Raw genomic sequence first — 22,675 nt, 5'->3', positions numbered from 1 at the left:
CCGGCCCGCTGGGCATGCGCGGCCGCTGCGGGGCGTGCCGGGACTTGTAGTTGCGCGCGGCCCGGGAGCCGCCGGCCGGGGCTGTCGGGGGCTGGGCGGCCGCGCGAGGGGCCGGCCGGGCGCCCGCGGAAAGCAGGAACGCGGGCGCCTGCCCGGGCCGCAGGGAGGGGGGCGGCAGGGGGGCGGGGAGCGGCTTGGGCCTAGCCGCGAGCTCTCGTTCCGAGCTCGGGACCCCGCCCTCCGGGGTGCAAGCGAGCAGCCGACACAGCTCCGGCGCCGGAGGAGGCCCGGATCTGGGAGGGGAGAGATTTGGAGAAATCGGTGGTTAAAGCGCCGAGAAGCAAAACAGACATGGGTGCTGCGGACAGAGGTGGGGCCGAGGGGATCTGGGCGGGGAGGGGGGGGAGTTTCCTGGAGGAAGGGTCATCCAGGCTGGGTTCTGAAGGATGAATGGGAGCTCGCCGGGGCGGGGGGCGGGGCGCGGGGCTGGAGGCCCGAGGCCTTCCAGGCAGAAGGAACAGCGTGTCCAAAGCACAGAAGCGTGAAAGCCCCCACTGTGCTGTGTTTGGCTTTGCTGGAGCGGAAAATGTGAGGGAGGAGAGGCAAGAGATAAGGCAGGCGTCGTCACCAGGAGTCCGGTCGAGAGGGGTCATGTGTGCAGATCTAATGAGGTGGCCATTTAGCCCGCGCGAGAGAGGGTGACGGGGACTGCGACGGCCGAATTAGTGAACAATCCGAAATAATCCGAAGGGCTTCCCACCCCGGGTCCAGTGTGCCGTGACCATGGCCTAGCAACGGATCCCCTTAGTGGCTGGCTGGTTTGAAATGGTCTAGGTTAAAGTTGCTGGTGCCTCGCTCTTCGGCAGAGTAATCTGGGGACAGGATGGGTCAGGTTTACCTGCTGGGGCAGTCCGGGAAGGCTCTTTTGGGGGGAAAACTCCAGCGATGCCCTCCCACATTCTCTTTCTGAGACCGCCTCTGTTAGGTAGGAACATATGAGGCTCCCTCATTTCCACAAAGGGGTGTGAAGCCTGCAATCTGGTAGCTCTTAGAGCAGGCTGATCCCCTTACTGCTTTGTTTTCACTAAAGAATTTATCACCCTCTAATAAAGAATATATTTACTTTTTTGGTTTGTTTGTTTTGGTTTGTCTGTCTCCCTCTTGTAGAATCTCAGCTCCATGAAGGCTCCATGTCTGTCTCCCTCTTGCAGAATCTCAGCTCCATGATTTTTGTCTGTTCTCTGCTGTATTCCCAGTGCTTGCGGTGTGACTGACCTGTGAGAGACAGGCGTTTCAATATTCATGGAGTGCATAAATACAAACCCTATTCTTTTAGAGTCTAGGGGTCTAGAAGGCCCAAACAGAAATGCATTCAGGGCCCAGGCAAGTAACAGTGATGTATGAACCAGTTGGGTATCAGACAGTTATTAAAAAAAAACAAAAAACAAAAAAACAACCACAGAAACCACCAACAGGTGAAACCAAGCAAACAAGACTAAAGGTAGGACTCGGTCCGCATTCTGACTTCTGCACTGGGTGGCCTCAGTCAGTATTTTTTAATCTGTAGGCCATGCCCCATGAGCAGATGGTGAAATCAATTTAGCAGGGCCGACTAGCATTAAAGACAAAACAAAACAAGAATAGAAAATGGCACAGAGCTTTGCACTTCGCAAGGGTAGGTTACCACTATGTTTTCTAAGTTGCAGGAAACTTGAATTTTGGCCTGTGTGTCCACGTGTGCCCACGTGGTGGATCTTCATACAAAGGTGTTTCTTACTGTGGTCTCGGTCGAAAGCATTTGACAACCCTGTGGGTTTTCTGCTGGTCAAGCCAGACCATCGTAACGTTTGCAAATTTGACGGTATGGCTTTGTCTTGCACAATTGGTGCTTCCGATTTTTGTGAAACAACTCCAGAAATCAAAGTTGAGGTGTTACAGAGACGGCCCTGTGGGTTGCCAAATCCAGGGGATATTTTCAGGCTGGGACTAGGGTGAGACATGCACCTCGACGTCACGCAAGTTAAGTGCTGGCGTGGCATTTTCCCAGTGGAATTCACTCCTCTCCCTCAATTCCTTAGCGCCGTACCCTTCTGGTCCCCCTCTGGTTCTTCCAACTTGCCATCTGTGGTTTCTTCTCTGCCCAACCCTAAAACGAATGGAGGCCCAGTTGGTGTTCCTTCCTGTAGTGCATTTTTACCGTAACGGCTGCCAGTGAATCGTGCCCCCTGGTAAGGCATCCCGCGCTGACTTTGGTTTGGCTATAGGACCTTTTTGGCCAATGTGCCTGATAAGTCCTGTACACTGGGACTCACCCACTTAGAATGCTGCCCTGAGAACCACTGCACTGTGGAGAAGTCCGGATGAAAGACCACAGGGAAGGAGGGGCCCGAGTGTTCTGCTCTTCCCTGCGGACAGCTCGCCTCAACTACCTGACATGAGAGTGAGACCCTCTTGGACCTTCCAGCTCACTGTCCCGGATGAATGCAGCCTCCTGAGTGAGACAGGTGAAACCAGAAGAGCAATTACCCAGCCAACCTGTAGAAAAATAACAAATAGTCGTTTTTAGCCACTAAGATTTGGAGTGGTTTATTATATAGCAATAGATAATTCAACCCTCATCTTCTCTCACTCTATGGGTGGACTTAGTCTCTGGCTTCTAATATGTCGATGGTCCCCAAATTGACAGTTCCCGGTCAGAATATGTTCTTGAGGCCCTGATTCATGTATCTAGCTTCCTAGGAGTTGGCTACCTCCATCTAAATGTTGACAGGCTCTGCCAACCCAACCTGTTCGAACCTGACCTCACTGTCTGACTCACCTCCGACCTTCTCCCCTTCCTCCTGGAATCCCTGTCTTGGTGAAGGACACCAGGCCTCTTTCCTCGAGTTACCAGCCTGGTGTGGCACGCTGTATTTTCCAAGATGGCAGCAATAAGATCTTCCATCCTCCATGTTTTTCCTGCGACATGCTAATCATCCCGTTAGGAGGTGAGTCTATGTTCCCTCCCCTTGAATTTGAGCAGGACTGTGACTTCTGAAACTAAGTCCTGACAGGTGATACTGTTTACACCTGGTCCTCTTGGGATGCTCTCCCTTGGAACCATTTTGCCATGATGTGTGGAAGCATGGGCCACACAGACCACAGGTAGGCATTGGTATTGGTTGGGTAGGGCTGTGTAACAAACTACCACAGACTGGGCTGGGACTTACACAGCAAAAATGTATTGTTTCACAAACCTGAAGGCTCAAAGTCCGAGATCAGGATGTTGGCAGAGTTGGTTCCTTCTGAGGCTTCTCTCCTTGGCCTGTAGAGGTCTGTCTTCTCCCTGTGTCTTCACATGGTCTTCCTCTATGTGTGTATCTGTATCCTAATCTCCTCTTCTTATAAGGACACCTGTATATTGATTAGGGCCCACCCTAATGACCCCACTTAATCACCTCTTTCAAGGGCTTCCCTCCAAATATGGTCACATTCTGAGGTACTGGGGGTTAGGACTTCAACATTTGAACTTTGGGGATACTAGACACAATTTGGCCCACGGCAGTACTCCAGCCAACAGACCCACTGAGGTTCCAGCTAGAAGCCGGCATCACTACCAGATGTGTAAGGAAGTCTTTGTATGACACAAATGCATGAGAGACCCCCCCCCCCCGCCAAGCAAGAACCACCCTGCTGAGCCCAGCCTCTAGAACTCTGAGAGGTAATAATAAAATATGTATTGTTGCTTTAAGCCAACCATTTTGAGATGGTTGGGTAAGCAGCAATTGGTAACTGGAACACCCTGGAATCAACGTGGGGGTGGAGAACGGAGGAAGTTGATTGGGGAATCATCCTAGATTGCTACCTCTCGCTTCCTGTTCCCCCAACCCGATCGATCAATCGATAGATAGATAGATAGATTTTTTTAAGGTGGGGAGGGGCAGAGGGAGAGGGAGAGAGAGAATCTTAAGCAGACTCCAGTGTGGGCGCCTGACGTGGGGCTCCATCTCATGACGCTGAGATCATGACTGGAGCTGAGATCATGACCAGAGACGAAATCCAGAGTTGAACGCTTAACTGATGAGCCACCCAGGCGCCTCCCCACTCCCCAACCCCTATATCTGATCAATCACCAAGTCCTAATGATTTTATTATATACCATATATCTCTAATCCAGCATCTCTCTCCACACTGACCATCACGATCCCATGTCAGATCATAATTCCCCTGTCCTAAAGGTCCTAATGCCCATTCTGTCCACATAATGTTCTCAGGGTAGCTGTTCTACTCTGTGACCCTACTCCCCTGTAACTCCTCTGCCTAACGCCCTTTAAGGGCCAGGAGGAAACCACAGCTCTCTTAAGAAAACCAAGCTCGGATCCTCCACAGCTGGTTGTATGTAAAAGGGAAGGCACTTTCTGGTTCCTAGATGCACCATTTTCAATATGGTGGCCATTAACCACATATGGCTATTGGGCAGTTGAAATGTGGCTAGTACCATGAGACACTGAAGTCTGAATTTCACTTCATTTTAATTTAAATTTAAAAACTGCTACTCGTACTGTATGGTGACTAGCATAACATAATAAAGTAAAATTAAATTAAATTAAAAAAATAAAAATAAAAAATGCTACTTGATTCCATTATTAGAAAGCATTCAAGGGGCTCCTGGCTGGCTCAGTGGGAAGAGAGTGCAACTCTTGATCTTTGGGTTGTGATTTCGAGCGTGTAGATCTTGGGTGTAGAGATGACTTAAATAAATAAACATTAAAAAAAAAAAGTTCAAGTATGTTTGGAATAGCCTGATTAACTCCTCTTTTTTCTGGGACTGAGGAGGATTTCAGGACTTGGGGCTTTTAGTTTTAAAACCAGGAGTAAACCGGGACACGTTGATCACACGACTTTGAAACAACTTGGTTATGGAAATCTATGAAATCTAAAACCCAGATCAAGTATTGTAGGTGAAAGTTAAGCATCCAAACTGTGATGTGCAATAAATGTAAAGTATACCCTGACTTTCAAAGGCTTGGCATAGGAGAAAGAATGCAAAATATCCCAATAATTTTTTTATATTGATTGCATGTCAAAACGATAATATTTTAGATATTGGGTTAAATAAAATATATTATTAAATTGATTTCATCTGTTTCTTTTTACTTTTTAAAACTTCCAAAGGCCATATGGCTTGCATTATATTTTCTTGGACGGCGCTTTTCTAGAGCAGTTAGTTCTTGGGCTGTGGTTGGTGTCGGAATCACTGGAGGTAGAAACACCCAGGCCCAGGCCGTCTCCTGCTTCGACGAGCCTGGGCCTCTGTTCTTTATCGACCCCCAGGCCTCAATCGTCCCGCTGTGGTGGGGTGGGGTGAGAGAGTGTGGATGCCAGGAACCCCTTTTCCACTTAAGTCTAGAGTCTCCGCTCCCAAGAAAGCGATGCCCAAATATAGGCAGGACTTCTCATTCTGCCTGGCTGGGGCCTAGCGTGGCCTTTACCTCGAGTTCCTAAGCTTAAGAACCCACGTCCTCTCCAGAGGATGAGCACCTACAATGTCCACCCCCTTCAGAGAAGGTTCTGGCCCCTCTCCACAGGTTGAGAAGTGCTCTCACTAGGGCTGCTTTTGATTCTATTGATCTGGAGTGGGATCGGGCATTCCCGCCCCCCGCCCCCCAGTTCCTCCGTGATTACCAGTGTGCAGCCAGGGTTGAAAACCATCACCCCGAAGCCTCTGCACCCACTTCTCAAACTCCATCTGAGAAAGAGCAGCACCTGGGTGCTTGTTAGAAATGCAAACTCTTGGGGCGCCTGGGTGGCTCAGTCGTTAAACATCTGCCTTTGGCTCAGGTCATGATCCCAGGGTCCTGGGATCGAGCCCCGCATCGGGGTCCCCACTCCGCGGGAAGCCTGCTTCTCCCTCTCCCATTCCCCCTGCTTGTGTTCCCTCTCTTGCTGTCTCTCTCTCTCTCTCAAATAAATAAATAAAATCTTTAAAAAAAAAAAGAAATGCAAACTCTTGGGCCCCGTCCAGGACCTGCTCAGTCAGAAACTCCGGGGCTGGGGCCCTCGGGTCTCTGTGTAACAAGCCCTCCAGGAGATGATGGCAAAATCTCGAGCTGGACAGCCGTTGCCTTCAAAGAAGAGAAGTCAGCACATGAGCAAGATGGTAGGGTCTGGAGTCTCGTAGAAGTTCTGGGGGACGGGTGAGGTCATTTCTGTCACTGGCTATACCCTTAGCCCACATGTGGAGCCAAAGCTCTTGGGCTGGACCTAGCGGTCGTCTGTCCACGGTGGCCTTTATCGACCACCATGGACAATTTATATTTTGGGCAATTTCCCACGTTATGAGTCCTGCTTTCACAAAGTAGAAGCTTCTACAGCCTTCCTCATGGCTGTGGGCAGGCCTATCAGACCAGTGCAAGACGGGCGCAGACTCGGGCACAGACCCGGGCTCGGAAGCCCAGCAGGGGCACGTGCAGCTGTAGGAAGGCGGCAGGATTCGTCCTGGTGATTACCGCTGTGTAACACACAGCCCACCCTTAGCAGAGTAGAACAACGATTTGCTCCGAACTCACAAATTCTGCAGGTTGGGAATGCAGATGGGGAATGTGGGCACAGTTAGGCTTGGCTCCAAGGTATCGAGCTGGACTTCACCTGGAGACCTTGGATCCTGGGAGTGACTTGAGGGCCTGGGGGCTGGAATCATCTGGAGGTCTGTGCCCTCACATGTCTAGTGCCTGGATAGGCTGAGCTGGGATTGTCAACCAGAGCCCTCCTTTGCGTAGCCTGGGCTTCTCACAGCGTGGAGGCTGGACTCCCATAGGGAGCAACTCCAGAGGCAGTGTTCCGCGAGAGTCAGGTAGAAACCATATGGCCTTTTTTTAACCTCAGATGCCACATGGGGTCGCTTTTGTGGTATCCTCTTGGTCAAAACAGGCACAAGCCCGGCTTGAGTCAAGAAGAGGGGAGGGGTCCTAGGCTTCACCCCTTGGTGGAGGAGTGACAAAGTCACCCTGAAGAGTGAGTTAGATGGAATTCTTAGTTAGCCATTTTTTAAAAAAGATTTTATCCATTTATTTGTTTATTTAGAGGACGAGCTGGGGGGAGGGGCAGAGGGAGAAGGAAAGAGAGGATCCCAAGCCGACTCCATGCTGAGCGAAAAGCCCGACATGGGGCTCGATCCCACGACCCTGAAGTCATGCCCTGAGCAGAAACCAAGAGTCAGACGCTTAACTGACTGAGCCACCCCGGCGCCCCTGTGCAGTCATTTTTGGAAACACCCACCACTTAGAAAGGTGAGGTCCCTAGGAGAAGGTGTGGCTTGTGGAAGTTCTGCCCCATGGTACGGACAAGGGTCTGCAGGTTCAGCCTAAACCCTGTTTCTCCAGCTCCCCCAAAGATTCTGTTCTTAATCTTTTCTTTTTTTGAAGATTTTATTTTTAAGTAGTCTCTACACCCCACGTGGGGCTCGAACTCACAACCCCAAGTTCAAGAGTCGCATGCTCTTCAGTCAGAACCAGTCAGGTGCCCCTGTTCTTTCTTTCTTTTTATTTATTTATTTATTTGACAGAGAGAGATACAGTGAGAGAGGGAACACAAGCCGGGGGGAGAGGGAGAGGGAGAAGCAGGCCTCCCACCGAGCAGGGAGCCCGATGCGGGGCTCGATCCCAGGACCCTGGGATCATGACCTGAGCCGAAGGCAGACGCTTAACGACTGAGCCACCCAGGTGCCCCGGGGTGCCCCTGTTCTTAATCTTTTTAAATTAAGTTTTTTATCTTGAGAGAATGGTAGATGCACATGCAGTTGTAAGAAATAATATGGGGAGGGAGTGCCTGGGGGGCTCAGGCAGTTAAATTCAGGGTTGTGAGATCGAGCCCTGGTTTGAGCTCTGAGCTCAGCAGGGCATCTGCTTGAGAGTCTCTCTCCTTCTCCCTCTACCCCTCCCCACCGTGCTCACTCTCTCTCTCCAAAATAAATAAATAAATCTTAAAAAAAAAAAAAAGAAAAGAAAAGAAATAATACGGGGAGGTCCCCTGTACCCTCCACCCAGTTTCCACCCATAGTCATATCTTATAAAAATAACAGTACAATCCCACACCCAGGAAATTGACGCTGATACAATCCACTCAGCTTATTTGGATTTCCACAATTTTACATGTAATCATGTGTGTGGTATGTGTGTGTTTAGTTCTAGGCAACTTACTCAATATTTCGAAAATGTACTCTTTTCCACTGAAGATTTTTTTTAAGTAGGCTCCATGCCTAGGGTGGAGCCCAATGCAGGGCTTGAACTCACGACCCTGAGATCAAGATCTGAGCTGAGATCAAGAGTTGGACACTCAACTGACTGAGCCACCCAGGCGCCCCACCACCGCAGTTTTATTGAGCTATAGTTCATGTACAGAGGTATATATGTTTAAGATGTACAGCATAATAATTTGACTTACATACGTTGTGAAATGATTGCCCCAGTAAGTTTAGTTAGCATGCATCATCTCCTATAGATAGAAAAAAAGAAAAGGAAAAAGAATGTCTTTTCCCTTGTGATCAGAACTCTTAGGGTTGGCTCTTAACTTCCCTGTGTATCATGTTGTACATTATGTCCCTAGTAGTGAGTTATGTTATAACTGGAAGTTTGTCCCCTTGGATCTCCTTCATCCAGTTTAAGATCATACTCTTCATTTTAGAACAGTTTTGAAATCACAGGAAAATTGGGAAGAGAGTACATGGGTTCCTGAGTATCCTGCACCCAAGATATTGTTGCGATTGATGAACCAATATTGATACATTACCATTAACTAAAGCCCATGCTTTATTCAGATTTCCCTAGTTTTTTTTTAAGATTTTTTTTTTAAATTTTTTAAAAAAGATTTTATTTATTTGACAGAGAGAGACACAGCGAGAGAGGGAACACAAGCAGGGCAGTGGGAGAGGGAGAAGCAGGCTTCCTGTGGAGCAGGGAGCCTGATGTGGGGCTCGATCCCAGCACCCTGGGATCATGACCTGAGCCGAAGGCTTAATGACTGAACCACCCAGGTGCCCCTTAAAGATTTTATTTTTAAGTAATCTCTATACTCACCCTGGGGCTCAAACTCACAACCCTGAGATCAAGAGTTGCTCGCTCCACTGACTGAGCCAGCCAGGTGCCCCCAGATTTCCCTAGGTTTTACCTAACATCCCTTTTCTCTCCCAAGATCCCATCCCTGAAACCACATGACATTTCATTGTTGTATCATGTCTCCTCAGGCTCCTCTTGGCTGTGACAGATTGGTCAAGATTTAAAAATAAATTCCTTTTCTATGGGACCAGAATGGACTCTGTTGTTTGCAACTAAGCTGTGCACAAGGCCTTCAAGGCTCACTGTGGTGTGGTCTCCTCTCACTCCTTTAGCCCTATCGACCACCAATCAGCCCCATACTCTATCCTCCATCAAGAACACCTCCCTCCCTCCTACATATGCTCTCCCTGCCTCTGGCCCCTTGCACGGACTGACAGACACATCTTTATTTGACCTCTGGTGTCACCTTCTCTGGGAAGCCTTCCATGACCTTTCCAGGCCTGCCCCTCCTCTGTGCATCAGGCGAGGCTGTGGACTTACTTAGAACGTGGTCTTTGTTTGATGTCAGATTTGCCTGAGCTCCAGTCTGGGACTAGTTTCTCAGTCTCTGGGCACACACTCCGTTCCTCGTGTGCAGAACTGGATAAGAGATCCTGTCTTGTGGGTTGCAGTGAGGACCCAAGATAATGCTGGAAAGCACACAGCACAGTGCCAGACACAGAGTACCCCCTCCAAGTGTATGTAGCTGTGACCCTCCCTGCAGCCCCTCCCCCACGCCCCCCCCTGAGGTTCAAGTTGTCCCATGCCCACGGGAGCTGGCCACTTTACCTCGGCTAATTTGTTAGTTCTGCGAGGACAGAGGCCACTTCGCTTTTACCTTTCTCTTCTCGGGGTTGGCCTCACACCAGCTGTTTGCTCGAGCGGCCTGAAAGGATGGCTCGCTCCATGTCTCGTGGCTCCCACCTCATGGGCCCACGTGAGGCCCTTCTTCCTTCAGAACGACCTGCTAGGAAAGCTTTGCTCTCTCTCAAGTTCGGCTAAGACTTCTCTGGACAATAAGAACAGCCTGTCTGAAGGGATCTCTTTTCTGTGACAGTGTGGCGGCGCCATGTTTGACGTGAGGCCCTGGTATCGGGGGCCGGAGGGCCTGGGTTTCAATCCGAGTTCTGTTGCTCACAAGCTGTGTGGACCTCGGGCAAGTGACTGACCTCTCTGTGCCTCATTTCCTCATCTGCCAGTTTGGGACCAGCTACATAACTTGTGGGACCCAGTGCCAAATGAAAGTGCAGGGCCCTTGTTTCGGAAATCATGAAGGATTTCGAAATGGCCCGAGCAGAGCCTGCCACCAAGCGAGTGACTGCATAGGTCACAAGCCACTGGGGCCCTGGGCTCTACTTGGGTCATCCAGCTTTGCCTTCTCCCTGTCCCCTTCCTTTCACATGTGCCCAGGTCCGCAGAGGGGAAAGAAGGTGGTCTTTCCATTGCCCATCAGCCCATTCACCATATTTCTTTATCACTGGCTTGGGGCCAGGGATGTGGGTTCTGTCTGCCCGGCTCGGGGCTGTAGCCTCAGAGCCTGGAACACTAGGTCTGGTCCCACTAAGTGTTTATTGAATGAACAATGGCATGAATGAATGGAGGCAGGGGGAAGCATTGCTGGTGGGGCAAGACGCAGTTTCTCCATCTGTAAAATGGAAGGGAGTGGCCTGGAAGATCTTAAGCCCTCCTTTCAAGTCTACGATCCCATGCCGCCATTGCTCAAAACAGACCTGAGATCCCCTTTGGGGATTTGTCCTCAGGGGGGAACAGGCTCTGACTTTTCCACGCCCGTGGCTTAGATTTGCGAAACAGACGACAGAATGTTCTGTAAGTCTGCTGGTGTGGTAGGGAGAATCTGGGCTGGGAGGCAAATCTGTGCCTCTGGACTGGAGTCCCCCCTTTGCCAGAGGGGCCCTTTCAGGGCCTCAGTTTCTATGTCTGTAAGATGGGGACAATAGTGTCACCCCAAAGAGCTGGAAAGGGTGCTGGCGGGAGCCCTTTGTAACCCGTGTGGCACCCGGTAAGTGCAAAGGCATGTGACCACCTCGGGTAGTCACATGAGGAGTGACCGGCTGATAAGACCTTCTTCACGTGTGTCTGTTCCTCTGACTCAGAAGGCTGCTGTCAAGGGCAAGTTCTGAGCTGAGGGACGGAGGGGCCCTGCTGGGGACTCACAGATGAGCGAGACACACGTTCTAGTTGGGCGGTGGGGGAGGTTATTGCCAAGAAACAAGTAAAGATGTGCACACGCTCTGAAGACAATAAACCAGTGTGATTTGATGGGGATTGGACGCTCTGAGGTCAGGACCAAGCAGCCTGCCGGTAAAGATCTGGAAGAAGAGCCCACGGGAAGAATGCAGAGTGAACACAGGAACTAGAAGTGGGTGATGGGCTGCTTTCGGAGGCAGTGAGTTTCCCACTTTTCCGACAGTTCCCCACAGTGGGAAAGAGGCCACAGGAGTTAAGTGATGGTCAGGAGTCGTAGAGAGGTCTCTGGTGGGAGGTTAGATTTGGGAAGTTGGGGGTAAGAGCCAAGTGTGGGGGCTCCTTAAAGTCTGGGTTTAGACTTTCCCTGGAGCCCAGAGACCCCCAACCTACTCAGGGTCCTAGGAGGGGGTGAGTCCTGGGTGTGGAGGCTCTGGGCTGCTTAAGTGTGGTGGGGGTGGAAAAAAGAAGAGAGGGAGGGTCAAAAGAACTTAATGTGGGCAAGAGGTATCTTTTTCTGGGGCTCAGGTTCTTTCTAGATCTTTCTCTAGTCCCTAGGTGAGCTGACCTTGAATCTCCTCCCCTGTGTTTGACAAACAACGCTGAGGACCATGGGGAGTCACTAAGGTTCTTGAGCAGAGAAGGAGCCCAATCAAATGCCTGTCCCCTTGGCCTATTCTGAGGGGGGCCAGGCCTCAGCCACCTCCCTTTCTCACACTTTCCACAGGGCTGCAGGAAGAAGAGATTGCTCTGATTCTTTGCTGGAGATGCCCTTCCCACGCACTCCCTCGCACCCCCATAACAAAGGATTACCAGTCCCCAAAGTGCAGTAGACTGGCTTAATGTAAACAGTCATAGCTTAATCCTCACCAGCCATTATCCTGATCTCGGGGCAGGGTCTTCTTTCCCTGTTGCTCCCAGGGCCAGGAGACTGAGGGACCAGATGCCAGCCTCTCAGCTGCAAATCTGTACTTAGACACTAGGCATGACTCAGCTCCACCATAGTAGAGTATAGGATACAGAAAACCAACCAATCAACCAACCAACCAACCAACCAACCAACCAACCAACCAACCAAACAACGAACTAACCAACCAACCAACCAACCAACCAACCAACCAACCAACGAACTAACCAACCAACTAACCAACCAACCAACCTTGCATCATAGAGAGCCAGGCTGAGCTGGATTTTGGCCTCTACTCCCTTTTGTGCTGTGCTAGTTACATCTTTTTTCTCTGCTTTGGTTTCCTTATCTGTAAAATGGGCATAACGGTGTCTCTCTCACAGAGTGTGAGTGTGCATATGTGGGGGATTAAATGAAAGAATGCCTTTAAGAAGGCACCCAGTGCTGTTTCTGACACACAGGAGATGCTCAGTAAATATTTGTCGAATGCATGAATGCATGGAGGAACAGCCCTTTGGCAGCCTGTGGCCCCTACTCTCTACGACTCCCCATCTGATGGCTCCCCTCGGTGAAGGAGGAGAGGAAAGAAATGGGTGTGTCCAGGGCTTCTCCTTGGTGCCTGTATGTGTGTTGTTACATCGGATCCTCCAGAGAGGCAGGGATTCATACGACCATTCTGCAGACGGCAAGGCAGAGGCTAGGGGAGGTTAGGAGAAGAGGAAGTTCTGGATACAGCTTTCCTTGGGTCTCACAAGCGCCAATGCCAGGACCGAGCTCCTAGAGGTACCTAAGGAACACTCACTGATTGAACTCACCGTGGTGACAGCAGGGACACCATCCCCTTTCTTGTGCCGTCACTGGGCAGGGCTAGGGCAGGGCAGGGGGCCACCAAGTCTTTCCTTCTCTCTCTCACCCCATCACGCATCATTTCCTCTCATGGCCTCCTCCTGCCTCCTCCCCCTTCCTACAAACTCCTCAGCCTGTGCCCCTCCAGCTTTTGTCCTTTTTTGTCATAATCTGTGACTGAGGACAGCCTGTGTAGCCTCTAAGAAACCAAAGGTCGACACTGTGGAAGACAGAGGAGGAGGGGCCTCCATGTCCTTATCACTCACACTCCTGGGCCTCAGTTTCCTTATCTGTAAATAGGGCTTGTTGTAAGGATTCGGGGTGGTGTGGGCGGGTGCTGAGGCCAGGCCTGACCAATGGGAAATGCCCAACAGGTATCACTTGTGATTATGATTATCATTTTGCCTGTTTCTGAGGCTGGCCTTACTCCAGCTCTTTAGTGTCCTGGGAACCGATTCTGGAAAGGGTTAGGGCCTGAGATTCTGAAGGTGTGATTTTTGAGTAAATTGTGCCTCAGTTTCACGATCACTAAATTGCAAGTCTCTGGATGGCTGCCTGGCCCAGGATGGCTGTCGGAAAAATCATAACCGAATCCCGGGGATCTCACACAGAGCCAAGTTTGGATTGTAAAGTCAGGGAGGGCAGGATTAGGACGGCGTGTGCCTTTCCTCACAGTGACGTTCATTCAAGGCTTGTGGGATGACTGGCAACTGGCATGTGGGGGGTGGATCCTGGGGGTTCCCGGGTGACCCCAGATCCAAAGCAGCCCCCGAGATCCTTCTCCGCAGATCGTGGGAGAGGGAGCTGGGTCCAGGGCACCCTTTTGGACATTGGAAGGAGGATTTTCTCTCTTGGGAGGGAATCTGCTCTCTTTAAAATCCTTTGCAAAGATGCTGGGCTGGCTGGTGACACATTAGCCACGTCGCAGTGAAAAGAGCAATTTATCAGGGGATGTTCCTTCCAGGGATCCAGAGCCTTTCAGAACTTGATTGCGGTTAATGCTCCAACCTTTCCAGAGTGTTTTATGGCACTCTCAAATGAGATAATGAAGCCCTTTAATTTACTGTTCAACTCCCAAACAGAGTGAGCAGGTCAGGCATCCTCCCTGCCCCAGGCCCGCAGAGGGGGAAGGCTCAGGAGGCCCTGTGCACCCAGCGTGTTGTCATGAACTTCTCCACTGGAGCTGCCCAGCCCCCAGTGGGAGGTGGCATGCAGCTCTGGGCAGCCCCAATCTTGTGGCTTCCTTCATGTGTATCCCCAAGCAGATCACTTACTCTCCTGAAGCCTCCATTCTATCATCTGCAGAATGGGGATGATAACACCACCGTGGCTGGGGTGTGGTAAGATTAAGGACAGCGCCTCGCGCCAGGTAGATGATCAATAATTGGAAGTTGTCATTGGGTAGTGAAATGGAGCCCCAAGACCCAAAGTTCTCGGAGGAAATTGTACTTGCTGCTGGTCCCAGGGAACGTTCCCCAGCTGTTGCTACCTGTAGCAGAGGTGAGTTGTCCCCATGGAGCCTTGCCCAAACCTTAAGTTCATAGGTAAACGAAATGTTTTGTTGTTTGAAACCACTGAGTTTGGCACGGTGTGTTTCACTGCAGTAGACAACGGATACAGAGTTCTTCCCGTGTTCTCACGCATTCTCCTTCCCTGGGACTCAGACCTGGATCCCTGGGGCTGGGCCCAGGATCAACCGGAGGGACTGATCTGGCACTGTCTACTTGGGTCTGACACTTCTCTTCCTGCAGCGGGAGTCTCATCCTGGGAAGCTCTTGGGTCTTTCTCCCTGATAGCCCCATGGGGGCCACTTCACCAGTCCTCTGGAATGGACTAGATATCCTTCATTTTTGGAGGGCCAGGGTTTAGATTAAAGCCAGGACACCCTCTCCTCGATTCTTAGCCTCCACCCCTGGCCAGAATCCCAGTTATTTTATGAGCGGGAAAAGCATGGAAATGGGAGACTGGGTTTTGGATTTTCCAGTGCTTTCCAGGCTGCTTCCAGGTGCTACGTGCAGAGGCCGATGCTCCAGAGAGGTCCCTCTGTGTCTCAGTAAGGCCCCAAGTCACTTCATCACCTTTTCACAGACTGTACATCCAAAATGATCAGTAAGCATATGAAAAGGGGCTCAACCTCATTTTTAGCAGGGAGATGCAAGTTAAAACCCCAAGCATCCCCCAGCTATGATTATCTGCAAAGGCGCGCTGTTCAGACCACCTTCCATGCATTCGTGGCCTCAGTGTATGTGGTCCCACCTGCCATTTTGGCTAACTGGGGACAAGTGTGATGGGCCATTCCGGCTCTGATGCTCCCTCTGAGGCTAGGGGAGGCACACGTCCTCCCTCTTTTGCTCCTGCTTCCTTCCTTCCAACAGGTGTTGATCTCAAGAGCACTCGTTAATGAACATTCTGTGTGCTGAACACCATTTCTGAGTCTGTTTCCTGGGGAACCTCACCTCTGACAACCACAGCTCCGCTAGAATGGCTAAAATACTTTGAAAAAAAATCACACAATTTTATCTATCTAAATTGCTCACTCGTTCTCCCCAACAGGTAAAGCCCTATCCTGTTTTTCACGTTTTGAAACTTTATAAACCGGAACTAGATCATGCACATAATACGGTCAGTTGATTTTTTTTTTCAGTTATTTAATTACGTTCTTTGTAAGAAATTTAGAACACCAATTTGTGAGGGTAAACTTCATTTGTAAGAGAAAACACAGAGCGGAGGTAGCCCTGAAGCTGAGGAACAGCTTTGATTTTTGGCCGAATTTTCGAGTCCACAGCTTTCTGATCAACCTTGCGCAGCTCTGTAATCTCGTATTTCTCTTTCTCGGTGTCGAAGATCTCACCCTCCTGGTGTCTGGGCTTACGCAGCTTCTTCTTCTTGAAGGAAGCATCAGTGAGATGTTTGGGGATTTTCACACTGCTGATGTCAATTTTGGTAGAAGTAGCAATGACGAATTTCCGGTGTGTTCTACGCAGAGGAACTCGATTGAGAGACAGAGGTCCGGTCACAAGCAGCAAGCCACTGCTCAGTTGCTTCAGGAAAACTACCCTCTTGCCTCTGTGGCGCCCAGTGAGGATGATCAAAATGGTCCCGGGAGTGATACTAGCTCGCAGCTTTCCCACGTGCTGACTGAAAGGTTTTTTGCCGTGGCTCAACAGCTTTCAAGGCACATCTTCATTAGGGTAATACCTAGGCATTTTGCGAAGTTTAACCACTCGGTTACCACCGTTCTTGTCACCACCAACTGGTTTTGTGACAGTAGCAATAACTTTCTCCTACTTTTTCTTTTCAACCCTGGATTTAGCTGCCGGATACTTCCTCTTGTACAAGGCCTTTCTGGAATACATAGCTGACTGGGAATATCTGCCCATTCCTCTGACAAGGACAGGGTTTCGGCTGCAGTGGGTCTTCCCCTTCTTTGGCTTTTTAGCCTTGGGGTTACCCTTGTTAGCCTTGCCACTGGCATCAGCCTTCTTAGCTTCAGGTTTCTTCTCCTCAGTATCCGGCTTCTCAGCTTTTTCGCCCACCATCTTGCAAGATGGGAAAGAAAACTTGGAGTTCTCCAGACTCAGACTCTCCAGTTCACTGGAGGAATGGTCATCATGTCAACAAACGGTGCTGGAACAACGACATCCATATAAAAAAATATAAGAAGCAATAAAAATAACCATGATTACCTATATCTCACAACTTACACAAAGATTAACTCGAAATGGATCCCAGACCTAAATGCAAAACCTAAAATTAAGATATTTCCAGAAGGAAACAAAGGAGTCAATCTTTGTGACTTTTGGTTAGGCAAAAATTTTTAGGTATAGTTTCTTTTTTTTTAATTTTATTTTTAAGTAATCTCTGCATCCAATGTGGGGCTTGGACCCACAACTCTGAGATCAAGAGTCCCACGTTCCACCAACTGAGCCAGTCAGGTGCCCCTTAGATATAATTTCTATATCCATGGGGTATTGGAGAAAAATATGCTAAATTAGTTTTCATCAAAATTAAAAGCATCTGATTTTTTATTTATTTATTTGTTTTCAAAGATTTTATTTATTTGACAGAGAGAGAGAGCACAAGCAGGGGGAGCGGGAGAGGGAGAAGCAGGCTCCTTGCTGAGCAGGGAGCCCGATGCAGGGCTCGATCCCAGGACCCTGGGATCATGACCTGAACCGAAGGCAGATGCTTAACGACTGAGCCACCCAGGCGCCCGCATCTGATTTTTAAAAAAGATTTTATTTATTTATTTATTTATTTATTTATTTATTTTAGAGGGAGGGAGGGCAGAGGGAGAGGGAGCCCAAAAAGGGGCTTGATCTCATGACCCTGAGGTGATGACCTGAGCTGAAATCAAGAGTTGGATGCTTAACTGACCGAGCCACCCAGATGCCCCTGATTATCTTTTTTTTAAGTTTATTTTTTTTTTAGTAATCTCTACACCCAACGTGGGGCTCAAACTCATGACCTCGAGATCAAGAATTGCATGCTCTTCCAACTGAGCTAGGCAGGTACCCTAAAAACATCTGAGTTTCAAAAGACACTTATGAAAATGGAAAGACAAGCTACAGACGGGGAGAAAAATATTTGCAAAATACACGCGATAAAGAACTTGTATCCAGAATATAAAGAACCCTTGAGACTCTATAAGTAAACAAATAACCCAATTAAAAGTGGTCAAAAGACTTGAACACACCGTGCAGCCAAGAAGATATAGGGATGGCAAATAACCACATGAAATGATGTTCAGCTAATAGAGAAAGGCAATTAAAAACACAATGAACTACCACGAGACACCTGTTAGAATGACTTGAAAAACAAATGAACTTGACAATACCAAGTGCTGTTGAGGATGCTCTAGAACTCTCATACAAAATTGTACAGAGAAGTGGGAAAATGGTTCTACAGCTTCTTATAAAACTTAATATATACTCACCAGATGATCCAGCAAGTCCACTCCTGGGTGTTTATCTAGGAGAAATGAAAACTTATATATGCAAAAAAACCAGTCCACAAGTGTTTACGGAAGGGTTATTCACAATTGCCCATACTGGAAACAATCCAATTGCACTCTAACTGGTGAATGGATGAATACATTGGTACAACCATACAATGGAATACTATTTAGCAACAAAAACCCTTGATACACACAATAACATGGATGAATCTCAAACACATTATGGAAAGTGGATGAAGCCAGTCTCAAAAGGCTACATACAGTATGATTACAGGGTTTGGGGGCAGGGGGACAGGATTTGGTACCTACAAAGGAGCACCTAGGAATTTTGGGGGGTGATGAAACTATTCTACATCTTGATTGTGATGGTGATCACATACTGTATGCCTCTGTATTCAACTTACGGAATTGTATGCCAAAAAGAGTAAATTTTACTGGATGTAAATTATATCTCAGTAAACTAGGCTAAAAATATTGAACCTAAAAGCATTTTAAGTAAGTGGTATGGTACTATATGTATACTTCTGCAACTTTTTTTTTTGCTTACCATTAATGATTTTTGAGATTTATGCAAATTGACACGATGTATATAATGATACCCGAAGCTCTTGTTCATTCATTTTAACTGCTAAATCATATTCCATTATACATTCTACCTTGATTTGTTTATGTAGTCTCCTTTGCTAAACATTATTTTGTGTCTGCTTTTTTCTTCTGTTTTAAACAATGTTGCAATAAATATTCTCATAAATGTATTCTGGAGGACAGGTAGGTGCTGGGATTTCTCTCTAGGATATTTACTTTAAGATAGTAAATAGAACAGGTGGGGCAAAGTCTATGAACATCTTCACTTTGGTTTCCAAAAGCTTATATCAATTGACACTTTATTACCAGCGTGTATGAGTTTCATTTTTCTACATCTCCATCAGTAACTGTGTTATCAGACTTTAACTTCGGCTTAGCTGATGAATGTAAAATGGTATCTCATTGTTGTTTTATTTTGCAATTTCTCACGTGATTACTAGTGAGATGGATTAATGGGTTTGTTGGTCATTTGGGTTTTTTCTTTGGTAGCTTGTCTCTTCATATTCTTTGTTTCTTTTTTCCCTTTCTACTGTTTTATTGTTGTCCTTTTCTTCTTGATTTGTGTGAAGAGTTTTTCCCCATCCTCTTCTGGATTATAATCCCTTGTATGGGTAGCAAATATCTTCTCAGTCTATGGATTGTCTTTTAACAATCTTAATAGTATCTTTAATGATAGAAATTTGTAATTTTTTTTAAAGATTTTTATTTATTTATTTGACAGAGAAAGACACAGCGAGAGAGGGAACACAAGCGGGGAGTGGGAGAGGGAGAAGCAGACTCCCTGCCGAGCAGGGAGCCCGATGCAGGACTCGATCCCGGGACTCCAGGATCATGACCTGAGCCGAAGGCAGTCGCTTAACCAACTGAGCCACCCAGGCGCCCAGAAATTTGTAATTTTAACATGATCAAATTTCTTTAGTCTTTTTTTCTTTATGGTTCATGCTTTTTGGATCCTAAGAAATCCTTCTCTACCTCAAGGTCACAAAGGATATTTTCCTGTAAACTTTGAAAAGTTTTACTTTTCACATCTAAATCTTTACTTTCCCTGGAATGGATCTTTTTGTATGATGTAAAATAGAGATATAATTTTAATGTTTCCATGTGTGTAACTCTATACCATTTACTGAAGAATCCACCCTTCCCCCACTGATTTATACATGCTTTTGTGCTCTCCATTCAATTTGATTGGTCTTGTCTGTCTTCGCACCTATATACCACCTTAATTATATAACACATCTTTCTATCTAATAAATCTGGCCCTTTACTCTTCTCTATATCTTTTAGAAGCATCTTGGCAAGTTCCCAGAAGAGTTTTTGGATTTTTTTTTTTGAAATTCTTTTCAATCTATAGATAAATTTGGGTAGAATTTGCACCTTTATGATATTGACTCTTCCCATCCATGAATGTGGTATATATTCTTTATTCGCTCAGATATTCTTTTGAGTCTTTCAATAATGTTTTGTAATTTGCACCGTGAAGGTCTTGCACAACTTTTGCTGGGTTTATTTTAGGTGTCTGGTAGTTTTTAATTTCTTTTTTTATTTCTTGCTGTGATAAATGGAATTAAAAATAATGTATTCTAGCTCTAACTCCCAGTACCTCAGAGTGTATTTGAAGATGGGGCCTTTAAAGAAGCAATTAAATTAAAATGAAGACCTGATGATGGTTGGGCCCTAATCCAACCTGACTGGTGTCCTTATAAGAGGAAATCTGGACACACAGAGACACCAGACATATGTGCACCCGGAGGAAAGACCACGTGAAGACATAGCAAGAAGGCAGCCATCCATAAGCCAAGGAGAGAGGTCTCAAAAAAACCCAACCCGGGCACCTGGGTGGCTCAGATGGTTAAGCGTCTGCCTTCGGCTCAGGTCATGATCCCAGGGTCCTGGGATCGAGTCCCGCATTGGGCTCCCTGCTAGGTGGGGAGCCTGCTTCTCCCTCTGCCTCTGCGTCTCTCTCTCTCTCTGACTCTCATGAATAAATAAATAATAATAAAAAAAATATTAAAAAAAAAAAAACCCAACCCTGCCAACACCTTGATTTTGGACTTCCAGCCTCCAGAACAGTGAGGAAATTAATTTCTCACACCCAGGCGTGCAGTCTGGGTATTTTTTTTTACAGCAGCCCCTGCAAGTGACTACAAGAGTTTGCATGAAATTCTACATTTTATGGAGGCCGTTGGAGGCCCAAGCTCTTTCTGTCTTGTTGCTCTGCATTCCTCAGTATGATCTGCCATCACTCCTGCATTTCAGGCAGCCAGGAGAGCGAGATGGAAAGGGCGGCCCAGAGGTGCCGAGCAGATGTCGTGGCCATGGGTCATATGTAGCTACAAAGGTTGGGGTGTCCGTGCACCTCCTCAAGAATCTACTACTTTGTAGGGACTAGACAATAGGAATTGGGGGAAAGGGCAGTCTCTGCTGTAAATTTCTTTTTCAAATTCCTTTCTCTTCTTTATTTTCTAGCTCATTATTTCTGATCTATTTTTGTTATTTCTGTCTTTGTACTTTCTCTAGCTTTGCTCTGGTGTCCTTTTCTTGGCTCCTTTATTTGATCATTTATTTTGGATCTTTCTTGGGCCCCTGGCTGGCTCAGTTGGTGGAGTGTGCGACGCTTGATCTTGGGGTTGTGAGTTTGAGACCCACATTGGGGGTAGAGATTAGAGGAAAAACTTCTTAAAAAAGCATATTTTGAATCTTTCTTAATTTTTTAACATATGATATAAGGCTAAACCTTTACTTCTGACAGCAATTTTATTTGCATCTTACAAGTATTACTCTAATTTCATGAGTTACTGAACACTTGTAATTTTAAGTACAATTTCCTCTTTATTCAGGAGGTATTTAGGATGAGTTTTTAGATTTCCAAAGTATAAAAAAATTGATTTTTTCTTGAGTCCCATTTTAATTGAATTGTGGTCAGAAGATGTGGTCCATAGGCTCTATACTTCCTTTTTTAATTTGTCAAAACTCTCTCTATGACCTAATACATGATTAGTGTTTGTGTGAATGTGTATGTGAAAATCATGAATATTCCCAATTTGTTGAGTGCAGTTTTAAACACACACACACACATACATATACACACAAACATACATATACATGTGTGAGTCCCTTTTTAAAAAGATTTTATTTATTTATTTGAGAGAGAGAGAGAGAGAAAGAGAGAGAGAGATCACAGGCAGGGGGGGAAGGGTAGAGGAAGAAGCAGACTCCCTGTTGAGCAGGGAGCCTGATGCTGGACTCCATCCCAGGACCCTGGGATCATGACCTGAGTCGAAGGCAGACACTTAACTGACTGAGCCACCCAGGCCCCCCCATATTCTGTGGTTCAATTAACATAGAGTCACATACAGATTTATCTTAATTTATGTTGTCTCTTCTTGGAGTGTATTTTTGATTTGAGGTCCCAAATCACAATCTATCTTTAGCTTTTGAAAATTCTCATCGATTATCCCATTATATATTGCTTCTCCATTGTTTCCTCCTTTTCTTTCTCTGGGACTTCTCTTAGAGGAATGTGGAAGCCCCTCCATCTCTCCTCCAGATCTCTTAACTGCTCCTTTGTGCATTGCTCCCTTTGGCTCTAGGTGCCCTCATGGTGGTCAGGACACCTTGGGTAACAGAATGGTTCTCTGAATGGAGCTTTGTGTAAGGTTTCTCTCAGAAAGTGATGTCTGTGATGAGATCTGAAGGGTGGCAGGATGTCATTTAGGGACAAGGGAATGTGGGATCCAGCAGGAACTGGTCCAGGACTTCTAAGGGTCCCAGGGTGAGAAGGTGCAGGACACAAGGAGGAAAGGAGGCTTGGAAATTGGAGGCCACCAAAGGCTTTAGGTCAAGAAAAGACTTGATCTGGGCGCCTGGGTGGCTCAGTTGGTTAAATGACTGACTTTGGCTCAGGTCATGATCCTGGAGTCCCAGGATCCAGTCCCGCATCAGGCTCCCTGCTCAGTGAGGTGTCTGCTTCTCCCTCTGACCTTCCTTCCACTCATGCTCTCTCTCTCTCTCTCTCATTCTCTCTCTCTCAAATAAATAAATAAAATATTTTAAAAAAGAAAAGACTTGATCCATTGGCAGTTCCTTCTGGGGGCTCTGTGGAGC

At 47.4% G+C, this 22,675-nt stretch overlaps 1 pseudogene; it reads right to left on the bottom strand.

Moving 5' to 3' along the window:
- Positions 1-15,701: 15,701 nt before the first annotated feature.
- On the bottom strand, positions 15,702-16,568 carry LOC110589914 (annotated as a pseudogene).
- Positions 16,569-22,675: the final 6,107 nt, after the last annotated feature.

This window comes from Neomonachus schauinslandi, chromosome 5, assembly GCF_002201575.2.
Source record: "Neomonachus schauinslandi chromosome 5, ASM220157v2, whole genome shotgun sequence".
Classification (NCBI taxonomy): Eukaryota; Metazoa; Chordata; class Mammalia; order Carnivora; family Phocidae; genus Neomonachus; species Neomonachus schauinslandi.
This window is presented reverse-complemented; position numbering and strand designations above follow the sequence as displayed.